The following is a 14,164-nucleotide window of genomic DNA, read 5'->3' as shown; positions in this document are numbered from 1 at the left end:
TTAATGATCTAACACTACTATCTGTATGTTTTTTATGAACACACAAAGCAGTAACATAGCCTTACATAAAATGGAAAATTTCATGCTCTCTTTAAAATTTCTCGCACTTTAAGCCATGACCATTCTAAGAACCCAAACAACTTTCTATAAAATGAAACTTTCGGAGTTTATTCAGGGAAAGAACTTAGAAGAAGTTATTTATAAGATGCGATAAGTATGCCTGTGTAAAAGTCTATGTTGTAAACTAGGACTTTCTGTACCTGTATTAATTGAACGTTACGTGTGTGCAATCATTAAAGACAGCGCGTCGAGGGGCTATTCACTAATGACAATTTTCCGTCATAGGTGAACTTCATTGAAGCTTTTGAAAGGAATAGGAATTCATTCGGGGTTCATTGGTGAATTAAAGTGGATGAGAATTACGGATTACGGGTAATCATCGAGGGGGTACTCACTAAAAACTCGTTTCAGATTTTAAACGGGATTGGGATTAAGGGTTTCGTGTAATCAAGGCTCCGGCTACGACTTTAACTCATGTGTCGCACACTCGCGGTCATTGACTGAAGCTCCGTAAGCCCTGCACCCGCCACCGACAGAACCATTTTACGTCCCGCGTTGTGAACGATTCCACTAACCGCAAGTTATTTCGGGTCGCTGTCTCGAAAAGACTTTCCTTTACCCTTTAATATTCACTAATCTTCGCGCCAGTTATTTCTTTGTTTTGTTTTTGGCTTTTTATTACGTTTCTGTTTGTAAATATTTCCGTTTGTACATATTTCCTCACCCGCTTTGTACCCTCGTACTGTTCCTTGAATATAGTACCATGGGGGGTGGGGGTCGTACCCAAGCCCTGGTTGCTTCACGACCCTTTCCTTCGAGCCTTATTTAAAAAAAAAATCATTTTAGTACCGTTATAGGTATGCGCGTCGAGGGGCTACTCACTAAAACTCATTGGCAATTTTGAAAAGGATTGGGAATCAGGGTTATCTAGAGGTTCCGGATAATCATTTTAGCCATATTAAACTGCGTCGAGGGGCTATTCACTAGTGAAAATTTTCTTTCATTGGTGATTTTTATTGATGCTTTTAAAAGAGATTCATTGGTGATTTAAAATGGATGGGGATTGGGGATTAAGGGTTGCGTCTGGATTACGAGGGGCTGCTCACTAGCATCTCTTTGGTGATTTTAAACGGGATTGGGATTATGGCTTACTTAGGATTACGGTGATCTTATTATCGTTAAAGGTTGCGCAAAAGATTACTTTGCCGTTTATTAAGGATTCGATTGATTTGAGTTTTTTAAATTAATACGGATTCATTTAACTTATACTCATTACAATGGTAGTAGAATATTTCACAAGAACATATTCTCGATAGGTGGAGCGATGGGGCTGCTCTAATCTGGCCGGGGTCATCTGGTTTCTCCAATATTATTCACTCGACTCAATAAGGCAGATGTCTCTGAAATCTCTACTCTTTCGCCAGTCTCAAGAAAGGCGATCAGAGACCTGCACGGGCCGAGTTTTTCAGGCCCGACCCAAGCCCGGCCCGGTTTTAGCAATTTGAATAAGCCCGAAACCCGGCCCGAGTCCGAGTACATAGTTGGTTGTTCGGCTCGGTCCGGCCCGGCCCGTTGCATGCATTAACCAAGCCCGACCCGACACATTGCATGAATTGAACAGGCCCGGCCCCTTACACTTAGTTCAGTTGTAATTTTTATATTTTTTTACATAAAATCAATAATTTGAATTCATATTTGCTTTAGCGTCGTGTATTTTTCATTTCTTTTGAAAATTGTTCGTTACATTTGTCCTTAGAAGTTTATACTCATTTAAATTATCTTTCATTTGAACTTTGGATTAAATGATAATCAAGTTCGGCCCGGCCCAAATTTTGAAAAATGAACAAAAGCCCGGCCCGGCCCGTTAATTTCCAAAATTTTAAAATCCCGACCCGGCCCGTTAATTTCCAAAATTTTAAAAGCCCGACCCGGCCCGTTAATTTCCAAAATTTTAAAAGCCCGACCCGGCCCGTTAATTTCCAAAATTTTAAAAGCCCGACCCGGCCCGTTAATTTCCAAAATTTTAAAAGCCCGGCCCGTTAATTTCCAAAAATTTAAAAGCCCGACCCGGCCCGGCCCGTTAATTTCCAAAAATTTAAAAGCCCGACCCGGCCCGGCCCGTTAATTTCCAAAAATTTAAAAGCCCGACCCGGCCCGCCCCGATACAATTTTCAAAAGTGGAAAGCCCGGCTTGAGCCCGGCCCGTGCAGGAGTCTGAAGGCGATAACGCCACATGAGAACACGCTTGCTGGTTGTTGCTCGAAAACTCTCTGTTAAACTATTCCGTGGCGCCACTAACATGCTTGCAAATCTTTTAGACACCAGTTTTACCTATCAGAACTCGTCCAAGAGGGCGGAGCTAAAACTAGCCTTTGGTAACTCCATCCCTCTACTTTAGGAGCAACTAGTTGCATTTGTTTTTTACTTTAAACTAAACCACAGCCGAGATTTGCTTTTACTGCCATATGGATTTTAAATTAATACAACTATTTTTTCTTAATATTTAGATTACTTCACCGTGTTTTGCCGTGTACGTATTAATTGACGACGATAACGTTCTCACTTCGAGGAAAGCTTTCGTCTCCTTTCAGTTGTCACGATTATTAGCGACGTCAATGCTTTCTCTTCCGGCATTTATTAATACCCTAGTTTTGGTAAGAACGGTGTGTCAGGGAGGGTCAAAAGATAAATCTACTATTTTCTTCTATATATTAACTGCCTTTTGCTAATGAAAGGTTTTAAAGTTTCTTTATTTTTGAAAAAATGAAACTAGGCACTGGTGGAAGTAATATAAGAAACTTCCCTCTGGTACTGGTAAATGTGAACAAATTTTTTTTCAATTTTGTAACAAATTTTTGGGCGGCTCAAATTCCTTTTAAAAGGGCTCAATGTTTATATTAAATATCGAGGTTTACGATAAAAATGGTTTGAATATTGCAGGAATACGTGGATGAAAGATACGGACCTATATATACACACCAACTCGGACTGATAAACTTAAGTCAATGCCAATTTTAGGTGTTGCGAAATACAATACCATCGGGGAGTAAACTTTAGCAAGAGTTACAATAATCGCGGTATAACAAACCTTGAACCATCGGATATTAAAATTCCTAGTTTCGATTGGGAATTTCATTTAACAAGGGCAAAAATAATTTTGAAATACTCCGTGTGGTATACCAATCTGATTAGGTTTTACAGCACGCAACAATGATCTAAGGCTATAAAGTTACGAAGAGTGCCACATAAACTTGAGAAATGCCCGCCCAATTCAATACTCGCTGAATACACTGACCACGACACTATAAGGTGCCATTTCTATTTTAGCATACATTTTTTCTCTTTTCGTAAATCGTAGAAGACTGTAAAAACGCAAAGAAAACATTACCTATTTTTTCCCAAAGTAGTCGCGATTATTGTAAAAGAATTGCAACACTGGGTAGATAACCGGGGTTGTTACAGCTTGTCTATACATGTATGTATATATAAGAGCATAAAATCTGGTTCTGAAGTCGTAAAGCTGGTGGGTAAGGAAAATATACACTCATATACGGGACTATCAAACAATGCGAAATTATTCATTTCCAGTAGGAGTTTAAAAGTGAGTCTACACTTCTATAAACCCTTATAAGATAAGTGTCACAACTCCTTTTAGAAACCCAGCTTTATACTGAACTTCAAAACCGTCTTAGCGCCTAGATTTTTGAACTGTCAAAGCTGTCACTTATACCAGTCCCATTCTTAATAGAATTATCCATGCGCTGCCTTTTTACATGCATCACAGGTCTACTAAATAACTTATAGGGAATGAGAAGCTTCGTTTGAAAAACCTCTGATTTATATAACAAAAGATAGACTTAATTTCTGTGAATTCAAAAATATCAAGCTTTTAATTCACCTATTTCTGGTTATTTGGCAATATGCATTTGAAAATGCTTCATATGAAATTATTTGAAATCCACCTTTTATGAAAGGCTAAAACGTTTCCCGTTCTCAAACGTCACAGATATATTTTTCATGCGAGATGGTGCCACTCTATCAGACCCAGAGTTTGGACTGGCGATAAGCTCGAGACGCGTATAGGATTCCCGCGCTTTTTTTCTGACGTCATAGTGATGTCATAAAACGAGCAAACAAGTTCGACAAGACAAAATTGTTGATATATCGAAACAGAGTTTTCGATTTAAACAATACCTTCATTATTTGTGTTTTTTCCGCTCGGTATTTGCACCACAATTCAGCAAACTACATTACCATTTCCAATCCGTCATCACTACGCCCAAAATAATAGAAATCAAAGGTATAGTAAAAAGGCCCAGGTGCAGCTCTCGTGATTGTATCCAATTCCGGCGACTCGAAGTAGAACGGCTTAAAATGGGGGGGTTAGGAAATTGGGGTCACGGTTACGACCTTGCTCATTTTCTCCTGCTTAATCGAGCCTTTTTTAATATTAGGTTTCATTCGATTATCAAGAAAGGTGTGAAATTATAGTTGGCGTCATTAAATAACGGCAACATAATTCATGTTTTAGCACAAAACATTTTCCCTACAAAGAGTTACTGTTTTTGGAAAATGAATAGTACAGGATTGTCGCTTTGACCTTCCCTTTAATAAAAACATGTCAAAATAGCATAAATCCGCTAAGTAATTCCTTACAGACACACGTCTCGGTAAAAAGAATTGCAAACCTGTTGAGTCTTGGGGAAACTAAGCATTACGTGGAGCATGTGGCTAGGGACGCCCAATATGGTATGTCAAGCTATCAGGTACTTGAAAATCGAGATGGGTCGCTTATATTTGTCGGCAGCTATTCGTACACACGCAGATGAATTTAAGCTCAAATATATTGTGGGCGAACTTGTGTGCGGAGAAAGAGATAATTGAAGAACATTAGTATAAACAAAGAAGTCGCGCAAATCAAGATGTTCGTGTGAGCTAGGTGTGGTTGGTGTCTTGGTGGTGGTGAAGATGTGTTAGTTTCCTTGTTTTCAAACTCGCCAAGGTAATATACGAGATGTTACAATGGTTGGATTACTTTAAGTTCTTCTTACTCGCTTACTCAAAGAATTATATTTAAAACTCAGTATTTTTAATCCAAATTTGAACGAACCACAAACACACGCTTACAGGTGATAATCCTAAAAGCTTGTTAGATTTCACACTCGTTGCTAAAAAGCTATTGGAAATATTTTTATTATATACACTTTTGCATAAATCGTCTTCGAATCGTCTTCAATACAGCTGTCGATCATATTAAGTTAAAACTTGAGGGTGTTCGCAATCTAACCGGAAAATTCTTTGATTATGCCAATGTAGTTTCTTTTCCAATACTTCCAAGAGCTGGAAACGGATCTTATCTCAAAAAGTATTCCGACAAACAGGTTTCTTGTGTGTCACACATTATAGCGCCAGTGTATTTTTTTCACTTGACTTAATTTGATTCAAGCCACACTTCTTTTTCGTGCATTCTCCGCTGTTGACAGCCGGCAAACCGTGATTGAAATAGCTAGTCTTGTTATTAATAAACGGTCTGGTTATTATGCAAACGGGACATAACCAACCACACCTAGCTATAGGCAAATTCCCATAGTCGCTTTAAACCGTGGGTCAAAAAGTAGACTTAGCGCAAGAACTAATTTTAGAAAGAAACCCCGCAAAGACTTACTAAGACTTTACGTGGTTTCCAGATTTTTTTGAAGTTTTCTCAATTAGTAAATTTTACCAATTTTAACATCAGTTAATTTCCATGTAAATTTCAGCAATTGAGATTCAGAAGGCAACGTTTCATTGGAACCTGGAAGACGAAGCAGCGGCGGCTCTTCAGGACATCAATTTGAAAGTGTCCCGTGGTTCCTTGGTTGCCGTGGTGGGTCCTGTTGGTTGTGGCAAGTCTTCCCTCTTGTCCGCTCTGGTTTCCGAAATGCAGAAGGTGGAGGGGGAGGTGCGAGTGGCCGGGAGAGTGGGGTACGTCACTCAACAACCCTGGATCCAGAACGCCTCACTCAGAGAGAACATTCTCTTCGTCGACGACATGGACCTTGAAAGATACAAGAACGTCATACACGCATGCGCCCTACAACCGGACCTTGAACAACTACCCGCAGACGACGAAACGGAGATCGGAGAAAGAGTATGTATTATTGAAACCAAAAATGTTGTGAGAAAACAATTCATACTTACCGAAGTGAAATCAGGCGATAAAGGAGATGAAGTCATTGTTAGAAATTTTTTTTGTTTAATCTGGCTTTGGCAATCCTCGGCAATGTCCGTTTATTTATGCAGGAAGAGGTAGAAAAGGTGAGGAATTGCCCACGCTTTTAGAATGAAAAGCGTAGATCTGAATTGCCATAATGGGAGAAATGGAAATCTTGTTTAAAACTTATCAAGCGCCATCAGATTTCCTACAAAAACTCGCACTACAAACTCGTGAGATCTAGTTAAAGAGAAAAAGCGACCGTAGTCTATAGTTTCGAAATCTGTACAAGATTTTTTGTTGAAAATAGTACATTTTGTTTAAGAGAGAGGGTACAAAATGGTAATTCAATATAGAAGCAGTAATCCTCTTGACAAGAGCAAACTTAGTTAACCTCTTTCGACCTCCTTTCTCCCATTGTGGGAGTTTAGGTTTACGGTGTGAAACACCCCCACACATCTCATTTTATACCCCTCCCTGCCATTTAATGACGGTAATGTTTTTAAACAGAGAAAGGTTGTTATTGTCCCAGTCTTCTTAAAGAAGTTTAGAAATAAACATCGAACGCTGGTGATAAAATAGGTGGAGGGAGGCGGAGACGAACGAACATACTATATTTAATTTCATAGAAAGTAACACTATAGCTTGGAACCGCTATTAATCTTGAGAGGTGTCGCGCTTCCCCGTGTTAACAAAGCATATAGTGGATCCTGTAGGAGTGTGGGATGGAGTCGCAATCTCTACACTTCTAACTTAGCCTCTTCACCCTCGGCAACGAAGTCCTCCCAGCGTCCTCAACGTTTCGTTATTTTCGAACTGTACGTAAACGACGGGGGTGCCCCTTTGTCTTGCACGGGGCCACCAATCATCACTTGCGCTCTACCTTAACTCTTTTCTTTATCGGTGGATGTTACCGAACATGTTCATAGTTTCATAGATGACTGCTTATGTTAGTAATGTGTTCGTTTACTAATTATACTTTATAGGGTATCAACTTGAGTGGTGGTCAGAAGCAAAGGGTCAACGTGGCCAGAGCAATTTATCGCGATGACGATGTTTATCTCTTTGATGACCCTTTGGGGGCAGTTGACTCGCACGTGGCCAAACATCTCTTCAATGAAGTCATCGGACCGAAGGGATTGCTTCGAAATAAAGTAAATAACGTTACTCTTATATTTACTATGAAACTGCTTAGCGTCCCCAAGAGTAATTTGGTAGTTCTTTGCTCAGTCGACAAATAACAATTGTATTATGTTTTCAATTTGTTACAGACGAGAGTTTTGGTGACTCACACCTTGAGCTTCATCCGAGAAGTAGACGAGATCTTCTTCATGAACAACGGACGAATAATCGAAAGTGGAACCTATGACGAAATCATGAGTCGCCAAGGAATGGCCAGAGATTATTTCGCGCAACACACGAGTGAAGTGAGCGACGAGAATAAAGAAGATCCGTCGTTAGTAAATTTGGATCTATATCTTCACTTTCTACAGCCAAAAGCGAAAAGCTTCAAGTCATAGAAATTAACCATGTACTGTACAAAATAACAGATCTAAATTCTTTGCAAACAACAGCCATGGGGCGTATACTGTTTGTAGAGATAGCCCTTATTTTAAATCTTTTGAATTGATTCTTTAGAGTTGAACCATGGAGGCTGTCCTGTAAGAGGAGCGGTCAGTGCAAGCCTTCCACTGTACAATTTGTCTCTCCCCACGTCTCGATCAGCTTGAGCGGTGGCTGGAAGTAGCTAAAGGTCAGAACTGTTATAGTTTATTGATTAAACTCTAGTTGTTAATAATTAAGTTTATTCATCGAGCGTCAGGTAGCAACTGACTAGTCATATAACAAAATCTCTCTCAAGAGGGTTACGCCCCCTATCGTCTAAATACATGTATTCTTTACGAAGCTTATCAGATAGATAAACATTAATAGGTCAAATAGTTTTTTAACTAATTATCTTATGTAACATCTTTCCTTTTATACTATTTAGAATTTATTAAATTAACTTTCCGCTTTTCCTTAAATCTAATATATATATTCTTGTCCATATCTTGTTGGGGGTACGCTCAGACGACCATATTTGGTTCTAGGTCCTATCTCCTGTCGTTGCTGTGTGAATGCTGATACGTGTTGAGGTGGTCCTATTCTTGGTGATGTCCGTCTTCCGTGGTGTTGCTGTTCGTTCTGGTGGTCCTCTTGTTGGGTGGTGTGTGGTTGGACTGTTTGCTGGTAGTCATCTTGTTGGGTGTCATGTGATTGAACTGCTTGCTGACTGTTGCACGGCTGGGGCACTGTTTTCCTCGTCGTGCTTCTTATTGACTTTTCTTTATCGTGTCCTTTTCTTGGTTGTCCTATCTTCGTTTTTACCCATTCTCGTGCACTTGGTATTACGTGTTGCAAAGTTGTTGGATGGTTGGATTTATTTTCTTTTCCTTGCGGCGATTGGTAGTTTTTTGTTTCTCGTAAATGCGTTCGTGTTCGGCGAAATACTTTGTTGTCGTCTGTTAGAATTTGATACGAACGGGGCTCAGGTCCAATAGCGGTGATTTTCGCCGGTAACCAATTCCGATGTCCTGCCATGTATCGTACTTCTTGACCTATTCTGAGTTTTATATATCGTTCTGGTCGGGAAGTGTGGTTGTAAAATTTTCGTATTTGTTGTGGTTGGTGTCCTTATCTGTCGCCCCATACACAACTCTGTTGGTGATGGTAAGTCGTTCTTTGGTGTTGTTCTGTACTCCATCAGTACATATTGCAAGTCTTTGCCTTCTTGTTGGGCTTTAATATAGGGATTTTTAATGGTCTGGATAGTTCGTTCCGTCATTCCATTTGATTGTGGATAATGCGGTGATGATGTAACATGTTGAACTCCCCATTGATCTACACTCTAAGAAATGGAAGTGTTAAAAAGGTGTTAAAACGGTGTAAACACCGTAAAAACACCCAAAAGAGTGTTTTATTACCTGGGGTTTTTAGAGGCCAATTTAAAGTGTAAATTCGGTGTAAAATAACACTATTAAAACACCGTTCGAAATTAAACATGAAAAATTATATTACTGCTGGTTTCTTAAATAAGGTCTTTCATTTATTTTTCATTAATGTTTTAATATTAAAGTCAATACAAACAGTAAAAAATTATTGAAAAACGTACTTGTTAAACCTTTTTTTAAAGATGATATTCATGAAAGAAAACAGTTTTATCCTTTAAATAAAATTAACAAAGAAATTGGTAATCTGGCGGTGTTGTACCTTCATAAAACTATGCTAAACGTGTTAGGCGACACTCTTACAGGTGTTAAGCGATACTCTTAAAAAACGAGACTAGGTTAGATACTGGCCTCACAGTAGGGCCGGCTTGAGAAGCCAAAGTGGGGCACTTGCTTTTGTGACATGTTTTATCATTATTTTGAGAAAAATTAGAGTACTAAATGGATTTTTTTTGTAAAATCTGTAGTGCAAATTAGATTAAACGCGTTTCTGGTGCTCGAAAAACTCTTAGTGAAAAGAGATTATTAAATTTAACAAGAACGTCTATGTCTACTGCTTGAATAGTATAGCCTCCAAAACTAATTTAATACCCTATGCATTTGTGCGAAGTGAAAACTTTCTGCCTTTTTCAGAAGTTTATAAACCCGTAAAAATGACTTTATACGCAACAACCCTCGCTTAAAGAGGTATAGTTCTGCATGTGAGAACTTTCCTCCCTATAGGTGATGAAGTTCTCTCAAGGAAGAACCCTGCTATGAATATAGCATTGATTGCTAATAATACTGCGGAATGGCGGATAATCAAAATTTAATTAAACAGGAAAACTATACTCGATATTTGAGTTATGCCTCATGAGTGGTCAAAATGTAGCTACTATAGTTTTTTTTACGTCATCGGTTTTGCTCTTAAGTCTAGGAAAAGTACTAGAATTTCTACCAAAAAATCTCTCACTCTTAAAGGTGTGAAGCGACACTCTGAAAGGTGCTATGCCGCACCCTTTAAGGATTTGCACAACACTAATATGAGAGTAAAAATTCACTTTCAGTGCGATATAAGAGTTAAAAAGGTGTTAAACTGCACCTCTGTTGCACAATTTTATACTTATCTTTAGCACCAATTGCTCAAATAAGTGTTATTAAACCCTTTCAGGGGTGTAAATGTACACCTGTAACGGTGTCAAATTTGGACCCATATAAACTACTTTTAAAGGTGTTAAATCACACTCCAATTTCTTAGAGTGTAAGAAATCTTTAAATGCCGACGAGTTAAAAGGTGGACCATTATCCGAGATGAGTCTTCTAGGCGCTCCACGTTTGGCAAAATGGGGGTTTAAGAACTTGATTATCGCTTCATTATTAGTTGTTAGTTCTTTCGCCTCTACGTATTTTGAGAAATAGTCCACTAAGAGTATTAGGTTGTGCGAGTTTACTTTAAACAAATCCGTGCCCACTGTTTCGAAAGGAAGAGTCGGTATTTGATGCGGTCTCATAGGCAGTGCAGTGTTTGCTCGCTGTCGGTTATTGCAGATTGCACATTGCTGAATGTATGTTGTGATGTCCTCTTGCATTCTTGGCCAGAAAACGTTCAGTTTGGCTTTGGCTATGCAAGAGTTCCTTGATGTGTGGAATGTATTTGTGCCATAGCATATTTCCTCATACCGGTAGGTATAACTAGGCAATGCCCTTTGTATAGGAGACCATCTTCTGTGTGGATTTCACTTTGGTATTGCCAGTATGGTTTTATTTCTTCTGTGATCTGCTTATGTGAGCTCGGCCATCTTTGATTAGTTAACTGCATAAGTGCTTGCATGACTGAGTCTGCTGCGGTTGCCTGTTTGTAACGTTCTTGGACTGTTGCTGGCAATGTGGTCAGTGCAAAAAGAGCCGTTGTCGTGCCTTCTAAAGTGTTGATTGCCGTTTCTTGTTGCGGTGTTCTCGATAACATGTCGGCAATGTATAGTTGCGTACCCGGGACATAGATCAATTCAAATTGGTATCGAAATAATCTCATCCCCCTTCTCTGTAATCTTGGCGATATCATGTGGAGAGGTTTCTTTATAATCCCGAGTAGTGGTTTGTGGTCTGTTTGAATCTTGATTTTTGTACCGGCTATGTAATAGTGGAAATGTTCGCAGGCGTTTTTTTTAAGTGTTATAGTTTATTAATTAATTATCTTATGTAACAAGAACCATAAAATTTTCAATTGGAGATGCTATACGGGACTAAGAGTATACGGCCCCCTTTTCGGAGAATTGTTCTATCAATGCTCCGAAGTGCGACCACCGACAGGGAATGTTCTCCACTAGCAAAAGGCACACACACCTTACCGAAAGATTATGTTAGCGCCCATAGAAGTACCTCTCCTAGATACTCCATAGGTGAGAGTTATTTTCAAAATTGACCTTTAATTACATCTCAGACTGTGATCGGTACGCGGGGGCTAATAACTGGCTCACTTACTGCTCCTCTATACAGAATCCATGGCTGAACATGCTTTGCTAATTTATGAATTTTGATATAAATGATATTTTTGTAGTACGTTAGATATCAAACTTGAGAGATCTCATCTTGCATCCAAAGGAACAGTCTCGGGTGAAGATGATGCAAAGCTCATGACTAATGAGACGCTCAAAAAAGGAAACGTATGTGCTCTTTAATATATCTGGAGAGTTTGAACGTTTCTTGGCTTCTTGAGAACTAAAATTCTCTACACAATCTCGTCATAATGTTAATTATTGCACATTTGCAGATATCCGTATCACAATACAAACAATATTTTAAAGCCTACGGTATAACATGGTGTGTGATCCTCGAAATAATAGCCGCCGGTGGTGTAGTCCTTAATTTCGGGTCAGTGTACTGGCTGTCTTTATGGTGCGCGAACTCCAAGGAAGATTTTCAAACGAATCCAGACTTAAAGGCAATCCGTATATCGGTCCTAGTCGTTCTTGGTCTAAGCCAAGCCATTACCACGTTTTACGCATTCATTATCAACGTCTTTCGCTGTCTACGAGCGGCGAACTGTCTACACGGGGAAATGCTCGACAGCGTATTTCGTTCTCCCATGTCCTTCTTCGACACGACTCCTGTTGGGCGGATACTCAATCGTTTCTCCCAAGATATCGACGCCCTTGACCAGCAATTACCTGTAATGTTATATCTCACCAATAGGGGATTGCTATTTTTTCTGGTTTTCCCGTTAGGAATTGCAACATATTTACCATTATTCGTTATTCCCTACATTGTTGTTGTCGGTGGATACCTTTTACTTCAGGTAGGATTTTACTTTTCAGTCTCCTGTCATAAACACTAAACATAGTCACACTGAAAAACCCTTAAAGCGATGTGTAATGTAAAATCATGGCCTATATCAAGCTAATCTTCGATCAGATAGAGCTCTACTGGGCATGCGCGAATTTCGTACCTTTATCATTACATTGGGAATGTATTCGAAGAATCATTCCATGCTTACAATCATGTCTAATTGCCCAGCGACTACTCCATGAAATACTAACACAACTACATCAAAATATAATTCTGGACACGCCCTTATATAACGGATTGCGCATCCTTTTAAAGATACGGGAAATAGGCCTTGGCTCCAGGACTGTAATATCGCATTTAAACTTATGATTTTTCCATATCTTTGGCAGCGTTTCTTGATGTCGAGCAATCGTCAATTCAAGCGGTAAACGAGCTTAAGAAATTCCTTCTTGTTTTCCCACGTGGGAGGATCTGTGGCTGGCAGCACTGTTATCAGGGCGTGTGACGCCGGAGAGCACTTCGAAAGACACTTCCTGAAACTGATCGATGAATTCACTGCCGCTAACTACATGATGAACATGGCGAACAGGTAATTTTGTAATTGTATCATTAAAGCCTATTTAAATTGCGTCTTTTTCGTCTTGGAGCGACTGATGTACCAGAATCTTTTCTACATTTTTACCTTTGGACTAAAAACCGCTAGGGATGAAAGCAAAACGTGCCTTCCAAGTCGATATTAATTTCTCCAATAAAGTTCTGTTTCTTTCCAGATGGCTGACAGTACGGTACAATATCTTGGGCAATTGCTTGATGTTTTGCACCACAATTTTTATAGTTTTGAGCGAAAGGACACTGTCAGCTGGTTTTGTAGGATTGATCTTGGCTAATGCTGATAGGGTGAGCGCTATCAACGAAAACCAAGCAAATTCCAAATCTTTTCCACTAACCAAAATCTCAGCCAGTTTTTCGTTGAACTTTTGATACTAGTGTGATTGTGACAAGTTGGGAAAACCAAAATATTACCTCTACGAGTAAAGATGAGGACTACAAACTTATTTATGTAGATTTGAAATTATTGCTCATAAATGATAATCAATTTCAGAAGTTAAAATTAATGAACTATTCAAAGCATAGAGAATTTACAATTTTACAGTAAAGCAGACGAAATTTTCATCCAATAAGGGTATGTCTTGCACCCAAGGCAATCATCCAATGGGGAAAAAACAGGAAATTAGAGTATAAATTTTGGCGAGATACTCCGTTAGGTATTGGTAAAGGCTCAATTTTCTACTCCTCAACAGTATACCCTTTCTGTTCAAAGCTAGATTCACATCTGGGTTGGCGTGCAAACACTATCCTCTCGTTTCACCAAAACAATATTCTTAGTTTGCCATCATGACTGTTAGTGTTACATTATACAATAGCTGATTTGTGACTGGCCGCACTGAAAATGCTCGCGCTCAAAAATTAATGGTAACTCCGAAGCTACAACCCCATTACAATAAGAACTTTAACTTATCTAGTAACGACCATGAATCTAACCGCTAATATAACACCTTAAACTTTTTATTTAAATGTGTATTTGACTTTCGGCGCACTCTGAGTCGTTATTGTCTCTTCACGGACACGCAAAAACCAAAACCACAAATTAATTCATTTC

The sequence above is a fragment of the Phalangium opilio genome, unplaced genomic scaffold, assembly GCF_054372755.1.
Source record: "Phalangium opilio isolate 3A_F unplaced genomic scaffold, DU_Popi_V2 ptg001706l_1, whole genome shotgun sequence".
Classification (NCBI taxonomy): domain Eukaryota; kingdom Metazoa; phylum Arthropoda; class Arachnida; order Opiliones; family Phalangiidae; genus Phalangium; species Phalangium opilio.
Note: the sequence above shows the minus strand (reverse complement) of the source record.